The sequence below is a fragment of the Scyliorhinus torazame genome, chromosome 10, assembly GCF_047496885.1.
Source record: "Scyliorhinus torazame isolate Kashiwa2021f chromosome 10, sScyTor2.1, whole genome shotgun sequence".
Lineage (NCBI taxonomy): Eukaryota > Metazoa > Chordata > Chondrichthyes > Carcharhiniformes > Scyliorhinidae > Scyliorhinus > Scyliorhinus torazame.
Window position 1 is genome coordinate 52,190,504 of NC_092716.1, and position 14,390 is coordinate 52,204,893.

A 14,390-nucleotide genomic window follows, 5' to 3' on the forward strand; every position below is an offset into this window, starting at 1 on the left:
GGAAGAGGTGAGGAGGCTGGGGGGGATTAATAATAAAAATATAGCAGACACCAACCTACCAAATTCAATTTTAAAGTGGTCATGTTTGGGCAGCTGACTAGCCTACTCCCAGGAGGCTGGTTGATCAGTAAAATATTTTAAGATGCTTGTGTGCTTCCATTCGAAATAAAGTTTTATTTTTAACGTCTGTAGGCTGGGTTTCCCAAATTTCAGGAAACGTGGCTGCTAAAGATAGGTGAGGGTACCACCTGCATTCTCAGGTAAGTGCATTTATACCACTGATAATGGTCCAGGAGCTCCGAGAGAGCAAGACTGTTTTTCCCCCAGTGCACCAAGTACTTTCTTAGGGAACATTAATTGGGTATTTTTGAATTGAATTTTCCTTGAGTTTAAATTTAAACTGCAGTACGGATTTCCAAGGCCAGTGAAAAGATGATGAGAATGAGCTGTGGGTCAGGAAGGTATTAAACTCCTGGGGCGGGATTCTGCGATATCGGGGCGATGTCCGCCGACCAGCGCCAAAAACGGCGCAAATCAGTCCGGCATCGCGCCGCCCCAAAGGTGCGGAAGTCTCCGCATCTTGAGCCGAGCCGGACTGATTTCCGCCCCGCCAGCTGGCGGGAAAGGCCTTTGGTGCCCCGCCAGCTGGCACGAAACTGACTTTGCCGGGCAGCGCATGCATGGGAGCGTCAGCGGCCGCTCACGGCATCCCCGCGCATGCGCAATGGAGGGGGTCTCTTCCGCCTCCGCCATGGTGGAGACCATGGTGAAGGCGGAAGGAAAAGAGTGCCCCCACGGCACAGGCCCGCCCGCAGATCGGTGGGCCCCGATTGCGCGCCAGGCCACCGTGGGGACACACCCCGGGGCCAGATCGCCCCGCGCTCCCCCAGGACCCCGGAGCCCGCCCGCGCCGCCATGTCCCACCATCCCAAAGGTGGTTCAATCCACGCCGGCTGGCGTGGCTTAACAGCGGCGGGACTTCGGCCCATTGCGGACCGGAGAATCGCCGGGGGATTCCCACCAACCGGCACGGCGCGATTCCCGCCCCCGCCGAATCTCCGGTGGCGGAGAATTCGCGACACGGCAGGGGCGGGATTCACGCCGGCCCCCGGCGATTCTCCGACCCGGTGGAGGGTCGGAGAATCGCGCCCCTGATTCTCCCTTCTGACGATAAACGTGCACCAGAGAGAGATGCACAGGAACAGGATGTGCAGGAGCAAGGTGCAGAGGAGAAAACTGGACAGGAGGGAGATGCATGGTTGAAAGTAGGAACCACTTCCCTTGTCACAGAGTCTATGGTAAGAAGTTTTACAACACCAGGTTAAAATCCAACAGGTTTGTTTTGAATCACTAGTGATGCACTATCAATTACGACGAGATGAGAGTCGAGAGTAATCGAGGCTTTATTACACAGAGCTGTGTGGCCTCCTACAGCTGCTGCCGAAATGGCTGTAGTTCGAAATGGCTGAGAGCACACACATTTATACTCTGCCTACTGAGTGGAGCCAGCAGGCAGGTATCTACCCCCGTACCTGTAGTACAGGGGCCTTGCCATAATACCCTCGTATGCAGTGCAGTATATATAATATAATATAACAGTGGTGACTACCACATTCACCCCCTGTTAAAAATGAGTCCAGCAGGGTGGTGGAAAACAATTTACATATAGGTTGTCATTAAAATTTCAGAGACGGTTACAAATGTAGACGGTCGGGCGCCTTGATCCGTCGTTGAGAGCGCCGCAGTGCTGGTGGCGAGTCAGGCGTCGGCTTGGTTGTCGGTGACTCAGGTCGATGCCGGTTGACATCCTCTTCATCCCCGGGTGGGACCAAGGGGAGGACGAATTTTCCTGGAGCGGGGGCTGTGGTGGGGTGCGCTGTGGGATGGGAGGGTGGCGCCGGGGCAGAGGGGGGGTGTGTGGGGACCCAGCTGGTGGCAGGTCCCTGTGGGAGACTGTGTCTTGGTGGCCATCATGGTACGCTACGTAGGCGTACTGTGGGTTTGCGTGGTGTAGCTGTACCCTCTCAACCAACGGGTCCGCCTTGTGGAGCCGCACGGCTTGCAGAGGAGAACAGGTCCTGGAGCTGCCAGCCATGTTGGGAACGAAACCCCGGAGGTGGACTTCCTGGGGAAGGCAAAGAGACGTTCATGGGGGGATTCGTTAGTCGCCGTGCACAGGAGCGACCAAATGGAGTGAAGTGCTTCGGGGAGGACCTCCTGCCAGCGGGAGGCCGGGAGATTTCTGGACCGTAGGGCCAGCTGGACGGCCTTCCAGACCGTCCCATTCTCCCGCTCCACCTGCCCGTTTCCCCGGGGGTTGTAGCTGGTCGTTCTGCTCGAGGCAATGCCCCTGTTGAGCAGGTACTGGCGCAGGTCATCGCTCATAAATGAGGATCCCCGGTCGCTGTGGGCGTAGGCGGGGAAACCGAACAGAGCGAAGATCGTGTTGAGGGCTTTGATGACGGCGGCAGACGTCATATCGGGGCATGGGATGGCGAAGGGGAATCTGGAATATTCGTCGACCACATTGAGAAAATACGTGTTGCGGTCGGTGGAGGGGAGGGGCCCTTTGAAGCCCACGCTGAGGCGTTCAAAGGAGCGGGAGGCCTTCACCAGGTGCGCACGGTCTGGCCGGTAGAGGTGCTGTTTACACTCCGCGCAGACCTGGCAGTCTCTGGTGACAGCCCTGACTTCCTCGATGGAGTAGGGCAGATTGCGGGCCTTAATGAAGTGATAAAAGCGGGTGACCCCTAGGTGACCGAGATCGTCGTGCAGGGTCCGGAGTCGGTCCACCTGTGCGCTGGCACATGTACCTCGGGACAGGGCATCAGGGGGCTCGTTGAGGTGACTGGTGCGATACAAAATCTTGTAATTAAATGTGGAGAGCTCAATCATCCACCGCAAGATCTTATCATTTTTGATCGTACAAAAGTGTGTTTTTCAAAAAAATAATTTTTATTAAGGTTTTCATAAAATATCAATAACAAAATGAAAAAAGAACCCAACAGGGTTAAGTACAAAACACAGTCTAGAAAAGCAACCCTCCATACCCCCCTCCCCCCTGTACATAAATAATAAATTAACATTAACACCCCGACTTAACACAACAGGTATATACACCCCCTCAGACCCTTCAGTGTAAATAACAAAAACAAAAATAAAGTAAACACTCCCCCTCCCCCTGAGTTGCTGCTGCCATTGACCAATGCCTACCGTTCTGCCAGGGAGTCTAAGAACGGTTGCCACCGCCTAAAGAACCCTTGTACCGACCCTCTCAAGGCGAATTTCACCCTCTCCAATTTAATGAACCCCGCCATATCGCTGATCTAGGATTCCACGCTTGGGGGCCTCGCATCCTTCCACTGAAGAAGAATCCTTCGCCGGGCTACCAGGGACGCAAAGGCCAGAATACCGGCCTCTTTCGCCTCCTGCACTCCTGGCTCCTCTGCCACCCCAAATATTGCGAGCCCCCAGCCCGGTTTGACCCTGGATCCGACCACCCTCGACACCATCCTCGCTACTCCCTTCCAAAATTCCTCCAGCGCTGGGCATGCCCAGAACATATGGATGTGATTTGCTGGGCTTCCTGAGCACCTAACACACCTGTCCTCACCCCCAAAGAACCGGCTCATCCTTGTCCCGGTCATGTGTGCCTTGTGCAGCACCTTAAACTGTATGAGGCTGAGCCTCGCGCACGATGAGGAAGAGTTCACCCTCCCTAGGGCATCTGCCCACGTCCCTTCCTCAATCTCCTCCCCCAACTCCTCCTCCCACTTACCTTTCAACTCCACCACCGAGGCCTCCTACTCCTCCTGCATCACCTGGTAAGTTTCCGAGATCTTCCCCACTCCCACCCACCACCCCCGAGAGCACCCTGTCCTGTACTGTGTGTGGCAGTAGCCGCCGGAATTCCACCACCTGCCGTCTGGCAAACGCCCTTACCTGTAAGTACCTGAAGGTGTTCCCCGGGGGGAGCCCGTACTTCTTCTCCAGCTCACCCAGGTTCGCGAACTTCCCGTCCACAAACAGGTCCCCCAACTTTTGTATCCCTGCCCTGTGCCACCCCGAAAACCCTCCACCTGTTCTCCCTGGGGTGAACCGGTGGTTCCCCCATATTGGAGTCCACGCCGAGGCCCCAACTTCCCCCCTATACCGCCTCCACTGCCCCAAAATTTTGAGGGCAGCCGCCACCACCGGGCTCGTGGTATACCTCCTTGGAGGGAGCGGCAGCAGCGCCGTTGCCAGCGCCCCCGCCAGCGCCCCCAGATTCATACCCACACAAGACGCTGTCTCCAGCCTCTTCCATGCAGCCCCCTCCCCCTCCATCACCCACGTGCGCACCATCGTCGCATTGGCGGCCCAGTAGTACCCACAGAGGTTGAGCAGCGCCAGTCCCTCCCTATCTCTACACCGCTCCAGAAACACCCTTCTCACCCTCCGAGTCCCTCGCGCCCACACAAACCCCATTATACTCCTGTTAATCTGCCTAAAAATGTCTTTGGGATAAACACGGGGAGGCACTGGACCAGGAACAAAAACCTTGGGAGCACCGTCATTTTGATTGACTGCACCCTATCCGCCAAGGACAGTTGCAACGCGTCCCACCTCTTGAACTCCTCCTCTATTTGCTCCACCAGCCTTGTAAAATTAACCCTATGAGGGGCCCCCCAGCTCCTGGCCACCTGGACCCCCAAATACCTGAAGCTTCCTCTCCTCCCTTTTTAGTCGGAGCTCGCCAATCTCCCTCTCCTGGTTCCCTGGGTGAACCACGAACAGCTCACTCTTCCCCATGTTGAGCTTGTACCCCGAAAAGTCCCCGAATTCCCTGAGAATCCTCATTACCTCCGGCATTCCCCCCACCGGGTCTGCCACATACAGCAGCAGGTCGTCCGCATAGAGTGACACCCTATGCTCCTCCCCACCCCGCACCAACCCCCTCCAGTTCCTCGACTCTCTCAGTGCCATATCCAGGGGTTCAATTGCCAGTGCGAAGAGCAGGAGGGACAGGGGACACACCTGCCTCGTCCCTCGGTGCAACCGAAAGTATTCGGACCTCCTCCTGTTTGTGGCCACGCTCGCCATCGGGACCTCATACAACAGCCTAACCCACCTGACAAACCCCTCCCCAAACCTGAACCTCTTCAGCACCTCCCACAGGTACCTCCACTCTACCCTATCGAAGGCTTTCTCAGCGTCCATCGCCACCACTATCTCCACCTCCCCCTCCCTCGCAGGCATTATGATAACATTCAGCAGCCTCCGCACATTCGCGTTCAACTGTCTCCCCTTCACAAACCCCGCCTGGTATTCATGGATGATCTGCGGCACACAATCCTCAATCCTCGTGGCTAAGACCTTCGCCAGCACCTTGGCATCTACATTTAGCAAGGAATTCGGTCGGTACAATTCCTTGTAAAAGTCCCTGAAGACCCCAGTGATGACAACCCCACTCCGCACCACACTCCCTCCCCTGTCCTTAACTCCCCCGATCTCCCTAGCTGCGTCCCGCTTCCGAAGCTGATGCACCAGCATCCGGCTTGCCTTTTCCCCATACTCGTAAATCGCCCACTGGGCCTTCCTCCACTGCACCTCCACCTTCCTGGTGGTCACCAGGTCGAATTCGGCCTGGAGGCTGCGCCTCTTCCTCAACAATCCTTCCTCGGGCACCTCCTCATACCTCCTGTCTACCCTCACCATCTCCCCCACCAGCCTCTCCCTCTCCCCCCGCTCCCTCCACTCCTTGTGGGCCCTAATGGAGATCAGTTCTCCCCTCACCACCGCCTTCAGTGCCTCCCATACCATCCCCACTCAGACTTCCCCGTTGTCGTTGGTCTCCAAGTACCTCTCTATACTTCCTCGGACCCGCTCGCCCACCTCCTCGTCCGCCAACAGCCCCACCTCCAAGCGCCACAGCGGGCGCTGGTCCCTCTCCTCCCCCATCTCCAAGTCCACCCAATGTCCGAAATGACTATTGCCGAATACTCAGTATCCCCTACTCTCGCTATCAGCACCCTACTCAAAATGAAAAAGTCGATTCGGGAATAAGCCTCGTGGACATGTGAGAAGAATGAAAATTCCCTAGCCCCCGGCCTTGCAAATCTCCAAAGGTCCACCCCTCCCATCTGGTCCATAAATCCCCTCAGCACTCTAGCCGCCGCCGGCTTCCTACCCATCCTAGACCTGGAGCGATCCAGTGCCGGATCCAGCACCGTGTTAAAGTCTCCCCCCATTATCAGCCCTCCCCACTTCCAAGTCTGGGATCCGACCCAACATACGCCGCATAAAACCCGCATCGTCCCAATTCGGGGCATACACTTTGACCAGTACCACCCTCTCGCCCTGCAACTTACCACTTACCATTACGTACCTACCGCCATTAGCTGCCACAATCCTCCACGCCTCGAATGACACCATCTTTCCCACCAAGATCGCCACCTCTCGATTTTTGGCATCCAGCCCCAAATGAATCACCTGACCTACCCACCCTTCCCTCAATCTTACCTGGTCTGCCACCTTCAGGTGTGTCGCCTGGAGCATAACCACATCCGCCTTGAGCCCCTTCAGGTGCGCGAACATGCGGGCCCGCTTAACCGGCCCATTCAGTCCCCTTACATTCCAGGTTATCAGCCGGATGAGGGGGCTACCCTCCCCCCTCCCCCGCCGACTAGCCATGACCCCTCCTCGGCCAGCCACGTGCCCGCACCCCACACCAGGCCCATTCCCCACAGCGGCATATCCCCGTCTCGAACCCCCCCCACCCGCTCCAGCTCCCCCTTGACCATAGCAGCAGCAACTCGATTCCACCCCCCCCCCCCTCCTCCCCCGCATGCCGGCTAGGACCCAACCTAGCTGATTTACTCCCCCATTGCACTTCCGCAAGTCAGCTGACTCCTGCTGACCCCGGCCACTCCCGCCTCTCCTTCGACTCCCCCCATTGTGTGACACACCATCCTCTCCCGTTCCCCATCCATAGGCTCTCCCCCTCCCCGTTCCATTCTAAGCGCGGGAAACAACCCTCGCTTCCCTGCCCCGGCCCCGCGCCCTCCAGTCCTCAGCGCGGAAAAGAGCCCACGCTTTCCCCGGTGTGTTGTTAAACATGAAGGCAACTGACCGTTGGTCTGTGAGGAGAGTGAATCTCCTGACGGCCAGGTAATGCCTCCAGTGCCGCACAGCTTCAACGACAGCTTGGGCCTCCTTTTCGATGGAGGAGTACCAAATTTCGGAGGCATGGAGGGTGCGGGAAAAGAATGCCATGGGCCTGCCTGCCTGTTTGAGGGCGGCAGCCAGAGCGACGTTTAATGCATCGCTCTCGACTTCAAATGGGAGCGTCTCATCGACCGCGTGCATCGCGGCCTTGGCGATGTCGGCCTTGATACGGTTGAAGGCCTGGTGAGCCTCGGCCGTCAGTGGGAAACCGGTGGAGTGGATGAGTGGGCGGGCCTTGTCCGCATAGTTAGGGACCCACTGGGCGTAGTACGAAAAGAACTCCAGGCATCGTTTGATGGCCTTGGGATAATGGGGAAGGGGGAGATCCATGAGGGGGCGCATGTGATCGGGGTCTGGCCCTAGAACTCCGTTCTGAACCACATAGCCGAGGATGGCTAATCGATTCATGCTGAACACACACTTCTCCTTGTTGTAGGTTAGATTGAGGAGTTTGGCGGTGTGGAGAAATTTGGAAAGGTTAGCGTCGTGGTCCTGCTGGTCGTGGCCGCAGATGGTGACGTTATCCAGGTACGGGAAAGTGGCCCGCAGTCCGTACCGGTCAATCACTCGCATCCATCTCCTGTTGGAAGACCGAGACCCCGTTAGTGACACCGAAGGGAACCCGAAGGAAATGGTAAAGGCGGCCGTCCGCCTCAAACGTGGTGTATGGGCGGTCCGTCTTGCAAATGGGGAACTGGTGGTAGGCAGATTTCAGGTCCACTGTCGAGAAGACCCGTTACTGTGCAATCTGATTGACCATATCAGATATGCGTGGGAGGGGGTACGCGTCGAGCTGCGTGTACCGATTGATGGTCTGACTGTAGTCAATGACCACCTTGTTTTTCTCTCTCATTTTCACCACTACCACTTGGGCTCTCCAGGGGCTTTTGCTGGCTTTGATGATACCTTCCTGCTGCAGCCGCTGGACCTCAGACCTGATGAAGGTCCGGTCCTGGGCACTGTACTGTCTGCTCCTGGTGGCGACGGGTTTGCAATCCGGGGTGAGGATTGCAAACAGAGAAGGCGGGTTGACCTTAAGGGTCGTGAGGCCGCATACAGTAAGGGGTGGTAGGGGCCCGCAAAATTCAGGGTTAGGCTCTGGAGGTTGCACTGGAAGCCCAGGCCGAGTAGCAAGGCAGCGCAGAGGTTCGGGAGGACGTGGAGCCAGAAGCCGCTGAACTCTACGCCCTGGATAGTGAGGGTGGTGATGCAATACCCCCGGATCGCCCGGAGTGGGATCCGGAGGCCAGGGAGATTCTTTGGTTAATGGGATGTACCGCGAGGGAGCAGCGCCTTACCGTATCGGGGTGGATGAAGCTCTCAGTGCTCCCGTTGTCCAGGAGGCAGGATATCTCATGCCCGTCGACCTTCACCTTTGTCGACGCGGTCGCAAGGTTGTGCGGTCGGGACTGGTCGATCGTGACGGAGGCGAAACGCGGCTAGTCATTGGCGGTTGCAGGCGATGAGCGGCCCGATGAGGTGCCCGACGGGCAGGGGTTCTGAGGCGGGGTAGATGGCGGCACCCACGGGCCGTACATGTCCTGAGGCAGGCAAGATGGCGGCGCCCTTGGGCCGCACGTGTCCTGGGGCAGGCAAGATGGCTCCGCCCATTGGTTGTGAGGCAAGCAAGATGGCGGCACCCACGGGCCGCACGGGTCTAAGGTGAGGAAGGTGGCGGCGCCCACTGGCCACACGCGGGGGGTGCAAAGACAATAGCGGCGATTGAGCGGGCCTGGCACACTGCATCGAAATGTCCTTTCTTGCCGCAGGCCTTGCAGAGAGCGCTCCGCGCCGGGCAGCTCTGCCAGGGGTGTTTTGTCCGTCGCAGAAGTAGCACTTGGGTCCCCCGGGCTTGGTTGGCTGCCGCGCGGCGCAGGCATGGGGTTGGCTGGGGGTGGTTGCTGATGGGGTTCACGATAGGTCGGCCGCTGGCAGAGTCCACGATGCCCAGGAAGGGTGGGCCATGCGGTCGGGGGCATACGCCTGTACATTGCATGAGGTGACTGTGAGCGAGAGCGCTAGTTTCTTGGTCGCCGCGAGGTCAAGCATAGCCCCTTCTAAGAGGCGCTGGCGGATGTAGACCGACCCTATGCCCGTAATGAACGTGTCTCTCATTAGCAGGTTCGAATGTTCAGCGGCCGAAACGGCCTGGCAATCACAGTCTCTCACCAGGGCGAGCAGGGCACGCCAGAAATCTTCCACAGACTCACCAGGAAGTTGGTGCCGCGTGGACAGGAGGTGCCTGGCATAGATCTTGTTGGTCAGCTGAGCGTAGTTCTCCTTCAGTAGCGCCATGGCCTCTGCATAGGTAGGCGCGTCCTGGATGAGGGGAAAGACATCGGAGCTCAGCCGCGTGTACAGAATCTGGAGCTTCTGTGCTTCTGGGATTGGGTGTGTTGCAGATCCGATGTATGCTTCAAAGCAAGCTAGCCAATGTGCAAACTCCTTTTTGGCGTTGTCTGCTTGAGGATGCAGCTGCAGGTGATCCGGCTTGATGCGGAGATCCATCGTTGTAAAATCTCTGTGTAATAAATTGATGCACTATCAATTACGATGAGACAAGAGTAGAGAGTAATCGAGGCTTTATTACACAGAGATGTGTGGCCTCCTACAGCTGCTGCCGAAATGGCTGCAGTTCGGAGAGCACACACATTTATTCTCTGCCGACTATGCGGAGCCAGCAGGCAGGGATCTACCCCCATACCTGTAGTACAGGGGCCTTACCGTAATACCCTCGTATGCAGTGCAGTATATACAGTATAATACAACAGTGGTGGCTTCCACAACTAGCTTTCAGATCACTGCTCCTTCTCAGGAAAGAGCTGTGCTCCAAAAGCTAGTGATTTGAAACAAATCTGTTGGATTTTAACCTGATGTTGTAAGACTTCTTCCTGTGCTCACCCCAGTCCAACGCCAGCATCTCCACATCACAGAGTCTATGGACAGAGGCTCAGTTTCCTTTCTTGGAAGAGCAGTACCTGTGTAGACTGAGGTTGTCATTTCAGGTGGTGGGAGACATGATGCACGATCAATTGCACAAAGACGAGAGTTGAATGCAACTGAGGCTTTATGACACTAAGATGTGTGGCCTCCTACAGCAGCTGGCGAAATGGCTGCTGTATGGGGAGCACACATATTTATACTCCGCCTACTGGGCGGAGCCAGCAGGCAGGGAACTACCCCCGTTCCTGTAGTACAGGGCCTTACCACAAATCACCTAATATATACATCAGTGGTGACTGCCACATTCACCCCCTGTTAAAATTGAGTCCGGCGGGGGTGGTGGAGAACTATATACAAGTACATGTTTTAACTACAGAGAAAAATGGAGACCCGATCAAGTTACAGGTTCAATGGAGCCTTGATCTGCCGTTGGGAACGCTGCAGTGGTGGCAGCGATTCCGGTGTCGGTCTGGTCCTCGGTGACTCCGGGAGCGTGCCGAAATCCTCGGGCGTGGGCAGGACGAGGATGGATTGTCCTGGGGCGGGGGCTGCGGTGTGGTGCACAGGGGAAGGGGAGGGTGGTGCTGGGTCGGAGGGCTGTGTGTGTGTGGAACCAGCTGGTGCCAGGTCTCTGAGGGAGACAGTATCTTGGCGGCTGTCGGGGTGCGCTACGTAGGCGTACTGCGGGTTGGCGTGGAGTAGCTGTACCCTTTCAACCAACGGGTCCGCCTTGTGCTTACGGAGAAGTACGTGTTCTGGAGCTGCAAGCCAAGTCAGGATCGACACCCCGGAGGTGGACTTCCTGGGGAAGGCAAAGAGACGTTCATGGGGGGATTCGTTACTCGCCGTGCACAGGAGCGACTGAATGGAGTGCAGTGCGTCGGGGAGGACCACCTGCCAGCGGGAGGCCAAGGGATTTCTGGACCGTAGGGCCAGCTGGACGGCCCTCCAGACCGTCCCATTCTCCCTCTCCACCTGCCCGTTTCCCCGGTGGTTATAGATGGTCGTCCTGCTCGAGGCGATACCCTTGTTGAGCAGGAACTGACGCAGCTCATTGCTCATGAATGAGGATCCCTGTTGCTGTGGACGTAGGCGGGGAAGCCGAACAGAGCGAAGATGGTGTTGAGGGCTTTGATGACGGTGGCAGACGTCATATCAGGGCATGGGATGGAGAAGGGGAATCTGGAGTACTCATCGACCACACTGAGGAAGCACGTGTTACGGTCGGTGGAGGGGAGGGGCCATTTGAAGTCCACGCTGAGGCATTCAAAGGGGCAGGAGGCCTTCACCAGGTGTGCACAGTCTGGCTGGTAGAAGTGCGGTTTGCACTCCGCACCGACCTGGCAGTCTCTGGTGATTGCCCTGACTTCCTCGACGGAGTAGGGCAGATTGCGGGCCTTGATGAAGTGGTACAAACATGTGACTCCCGGGTGACAAAGGTTGTCGTGCAGAGTCCGGAGTCGGTCCACCTGTGCGCTGGCACATGTACCTCGGGATAGGGCATCGGGGGGCTCGTTCTGCTTATCGGGGGATACAAAATCTTGTGGTTGTAGGTGGAGAGCTCGATCCTCCACCTCAAGATTTTATCGTTTTTGATCTTGCCCCGCTGTGTGTTGTTAAACATGGACCTCAGACCTGATGAAGGTCCTGTCCTGGGCGCTGTCCCGTCTGCTCCTGGTGGCGACGGGTTTGCAAACTGGGGTTAAGTTTGCAAAGAGGGAAGGTGGGTCGACCTTTAGGGTCGCGAGGGCGCACACAGTAAGGGGTGGTAGGGGCCCGCCGAATTTCAATGTTAGGCTCTGGAGGTTGCACTGGAAGTCCAGGCCGAGTAGTAAGGCAGCTGCAGAGGTTGGGGAGGACATAGAGGCGGAAGCCGGTAAACTCCATGCCCTGGACAGTGAGAGTGGCTATGCAGTACCCCCGGATCGCCATGGAATGGGACCCGGAGGCCAGGGAGATTCTCTGATTGGCGGGGTGTACCGCGAGGGAGCAACGCCTTACCTAATCGGAATGAATGAAGCTCTCGGTGCTCCCGGAGTCCAGCAGGCAGGAGATCTCGTGCCCATCGATTTTCACGTTTGTAGAGGCGGTTGCTAGGTTGTGTGGGCGAGACTGGTCAATTGTGACCGAGGCAAGACGCGGCTGATTGGCGATGGTGGTGACGAATGTGATATAAAATAGTTACTTTAGAGCTATTAGTTACTGTAATGTAGAGATAGGACAGTCTCATCCTGGTGAGTTCACAGACAAAGGATTTCAGACCGCATGGCAAAGCAAGGCGGAGGTGTGTCCAGCTACAGAGGGGAAAAGGATGCTGGGTAATAGGGGGCCAGAGGAAGGGATTGGAAATGAGCCAATTAGCATGTATGGTCAGGTCAGGAGGGGTATAGGATGACCTATGGGAATCGTGTATGTGAAACCTGATGCCATTTGTGTTATTAGTAGAGATCCCTTTGTCCTACAGACTCACTTGATTCCGGAGGTGTACCAAGCAAGATGTGCTTTGTACCGCTGTGAATTGAGAAAGACTTGCAAGTCAAATAAAATAACTAATGCTGTACCTGCAAATCCATCTCGACTTTTATTGAGGCCAGACTGACGGGTAAAGAAATTTGGGATTTGTCAGTGGCAGATGATAAGGTGTCCGAGGGGGGCATGGGTCCTGGTAAGATGGCGGCGCCCATGGACCGCACGTGCCGTGGGGGAGACAAGATGGCGGCGCTTGATGTTCCTGGGGAGGACAATATGGCGGCGCTCACGGGCCGCACACGGTGGGGGTTGAACAAGATGGTGGCACCCACGGGCCGCCCGTGGTCCGAGGAGGGGAAGATGGCGGCTCCCACTAGCCGTGCATGGTCTGAGGAGGGGAAGATGGCGGCGCCCACTGGCCGTACGGTGGAGTGTTCGGAACAATTGCGGCAACTGAACGGGCCTGGCACACCGCCGCGAAGTGCCCCTTCTTGCCGCAGGCCTTGCAAAGGGCGCTCCGGGCTGGGCAGCGTTGTCGGGGGTGTTTTGGCTACCCACAGAAGTAACATTTGGGGCCCCCGGGGTTGGTTGGCTGCCACGCAGCACAGGCGTGGGGTTGGCTGAGTGGGGTCCCCGGTGGGGTGGCCGTCTGCGGAGTCCATGATGTGTAGGAGAGGTGGGCCGCGTGGCTTGGGGTGTAGGCCTGGATGTTGCGCGAGGCGACCGTCAAGGAGAGCGCAAGCTTTTTGGTTGCCGCAAAGTCACGCATGGCCCGTTCTAAAAGTCATTGGCGGATGTAATCTGACCCTATCCCCGTAACAAAAGCGTCCCTCATAAGCAAGTTCGAGTGTTCCGTGGCCATGACGGCCTGACATTCACAGTCTCTGACTAGGGGAATTAGAGAATGCAAGAAGTCTTCTACTGACTCACCAGGGAGTTGACTGCGCGTGGAGAGGATGTGTCTGGCGTAAAGCGTGTTAGTCCGCTGAGCGTAGTTTTCTTTCAATAGCGCCACGGCTTCGTCGTAGTTTGGCACATCCTGGATAAGCAGATTGACGTTGGAGCTCAGCCGCGAGTAGAGGATCTGGATCTTTTGAGCTTCTGGAATTGGGTCTGGTGCAGACCTGATGTAAGCTTCGAAACAAGCTAGCCAATGTTCAAAGTCCTTTTTGGCGTTGCCTGATTGTGGATCCAGCTGCAGGCGATCCGGCTTGATGCGGAGGTCCATCTTCTGAAAACTTTAGTGTAATAAATTGATGCATGATCAATTACACAAAGATGAAAGTTGAATGCAACTGAGGCTTTATTACACTAAGATGTGTGGCCTCCTACAGCAGCTGGCAAAATGGCTGCTGTATGGGGAGCACACATATTTATACTCCACCTACTGGCTGGAGCCAGCAGGCAGGGAACTACCCCCGTACCTGTAGTACAGGGCCCTACCACAAATCACCTAATATATACATCAGTGGTGACTACCACAAGACACCTGCACCCTTCTGAGGAAGACCTAACAGACACACGTTACCACTGACTGCAAAAATCACCACTGGCCCCAATATGTTTGCCTCCAGGGTGCTACCGGAGATATTTTGATGATCCTTTGGTCCATGGCACATAATGGATAGATTGTTTGCCAGGACGGATAATTAAGTAAACTTCTGTTGTGATGAAAATAACAAAAATGAAAGACCACTCAGATTTGGCACTCTGACTGGATTCCCCCAGGTCCAGGGTACCAGAAACTACACACACATGGCAATCTAAGCACC

At 56.4% G+C, this 14,390-nt stretch overlaps 1 protein-coding gene across 7 annotated transcripts in view; it reads left to right on the forward strand.

The window, feature by feature from the left end:
• LOC140430568 (uncharacterized) overlaps positions 1-14,390 on the forward strand; it is a 230,938-nt gene that overhangs the window by 31,039 nt on the left and 185,509 nt on the right. The window lies entirely within an intron of this gene.